We start from the raw sequence: 2442 nt of genomic DNA on the forward strand, positions 1-2442 counted from the left end.
TCAATGTACGGGTTGCAATCGGTTCCGTTATATATCGGTTCGGATTAAAACAATGCAGGTTGAAACAGTTCAGGTTCATTCGATTTTGGGTCTATTTCGGATATTACAAATTCGGTTCGATTTCGAATCAATTCAGGTCGATTCAGGTTTCGGGGTGAAGTTCAGTTATACCTTTCGGGTGTACGGTCAGGTGTCGATTGAGGTATTTTCGATCGGTTTTTCGGGTTCGGTATACTTTTGGCAGGTCTAGACACAACCACTTGCAATCGAAAATCCTACATCAATATCCATCCTTTGGGATCCGACCTTTACTTACCTCTTTACTAAAATTAGAGTAGTTTGTGAAGTTATAAATATTGTTTTGGTCTAGGTAACTTTTGACGACGAGTAACAAAACCTACGAACCAAAAATGGTGCCCTTGTCGGGGACGGTGTTAACTTGATTTGATTTTCTTTGATTGCTTTTTAGTTATGTTTTTCTTTACCTTCGGTAAGTCAAACTCCTCAAGGTTTGGTCTAATTGTTTTCAAGTTGTTTGATATTTTGCATGTCTAAGAGATTGCAAGGTAACTTGTTACCCATTGATCTTGGAATTGAAAGAACTTTGACCAACAATAGAAGACTTGCTAGGAATACTTTGAGAGGTATTGGTGAGATTTGGACATTCAACCAAATAACATTGAGTTCATCAACCCTTTTGCAAGAGAAGCAGAGGATAACCCAACACATAACCAACCACAAAATCAGCCCACAATGTCTAAATTTTCATCGCATTCCGTACCAACCGAGGAGAACCTACCAAATGGTACTCCCACACCACAACATTTAACCGGTAATTTCATTACAAAATCCGCATTTATACAATTAGTTGAGAGTAGTCAATTTGGGGGGATGCCTAGTGAAGACCCTCATTCTCATATGGAGACTTTTTGTGACTATTGTGATGTGATTTCTCAAACCGGAGTTACTCAAGACCAAATTCGATGGGTCTTATTTCCTTTTTCTTTGATTGGTTCCACGAAACAATGGTTGAAGAGCCTTGATAAGGCTACTCTTGGTATTGACTCTTGGAAGAAATTGGCACTTGCATTCTATAAGAAATTCTATCCTCCGGAAAAGACTAACATGTTGAGAGCCCAATTCACCGGGTTCAAACAAAGGGATGTGGAATCTTTGTATGAAGCATGGGAGAGATTCAAGGATACTTGTCGATCTTGTACACATCATGAACTTAGTGAGTGGTTCCTTGTATAACAATTTTGGAATGGTCTTTATGAAGACTCCCGAAACATTCTCAATATGGGATCAAATGGTATGTTTACCGAGGTTGACGATAATCAACCATGGAACAAGATTGAGGAAATGGCAATCCATAACTCACAATATAGTAGACCTCGGAAGGCTACTAGAGGAGGAAAGAATGAAGTGGACTCTATTACTCAATTGGGTGCTCAACTTAGTGTTCATATTGATACCATTAATTTTAAGTTTGAGAAGGCTTTCGACTACTTCTTCAAGGTGGTGAGCAACATCAACAACACCATGAACATGCCCCCTTGACATCTAATTAATGGATGAGAGTTTGGTGGAGTCCTCTCTAAACCACCACTTGTAAATATTCTAAACCTTTAACTTGCATTTAACTTATTGTATTGCATTTTTGTCAATTTTGGATATATATTTTTATGCCTTGATCAAGATTTTCATAATTTTGAGAGAAAGTGAGGGAGGGACTTATGATATTATTAAAGTGTAGTGTTTTGACATAGTGTGGGGATGGCAAATTACCTAGGCTATCCAAGCCTTCGTAGTGCCCCCACAATGAAGACCAAAGGAATGAAGAGTAAATGACACGGGTTATGAAATACCCATGGATGGACCTGAATTCGTGTGGTAGAGGGAGACTTCGAGCATCCCAAAGGGAATCTGCTCGTCCTGAAGATAATCTGAGCGTCCTGGGTAGGATCCGCTCATCCTGAGATAGCTGGAAAAAGAAGTTTTTGCTCTGACTGAGAATCCGAGCGTCCCACTTGAGAATCCGCTCATCTCAGTCAGGACGCTCATCTACAGAGAATTCGCTCGTCCTACAGCTTGTAAAAATTAGGATTTCTCCCTGACAAGGAATCCGAGCGTCCCGAGATCAATCCGCTCGTCCTCCTTCAAAAAGACGCTCGTCTTCCTCAGAAGACGCTCGTCCCAACACGTCTTTTCCCTGAAGCCAACTACAATAAAATCTGAGCGTCCCGACCCCAGTCCGCTCGTCTCCCCACTAAATTTCAAATATAACGGGATTAAAATCCCAACTTTCCCAATTCATTTACTCATTCACAACATAAACACAACTCCAAACCCTCAAAACCCTCATTCTCTCTATCAACCAACATCAAATTTCTCAACCAAAATGACTCAAATTAAAACCAAACTCAATCAAAACTCAAATAA

At 40.0% G+C, this 2442-nt stretch overlaps 1 non-coding gene across 1 annotated transcript; it reads right to left on the minus strand.

Annotated features, from left to right (window-relative positions):
- Nucleotides 1-1125: 1125 nt before the first annotated feature.
- LOC141620011 (small nucleolar RNA R71) lies at nucleotides 1126-1232 on the minus strand. The gene has a single exon (XR_012531862.1). It is a non-coding gene; the product is annotated as a small nucleolar RNA R71 (small nucleolar RNA).
- Nucleotides 1233-2442: the final 1210 nt, after the last annotated feature.

Source organism: Silene latifolia, chromosome 1, assembly GCF_048544455.1.
Source record: "Silene latifolia isolate original U9 population chromosome 1, ASM4854445v1, whole genome shotgun sequence".
Taxonomy (NCBI): domain Eukaryota; kingdom Viridiplantae; phylum Streptophyta; class Magnoliopsida; order Caryophyllales; family Caryophyllaceae; genus Silene; species Silene latifolia.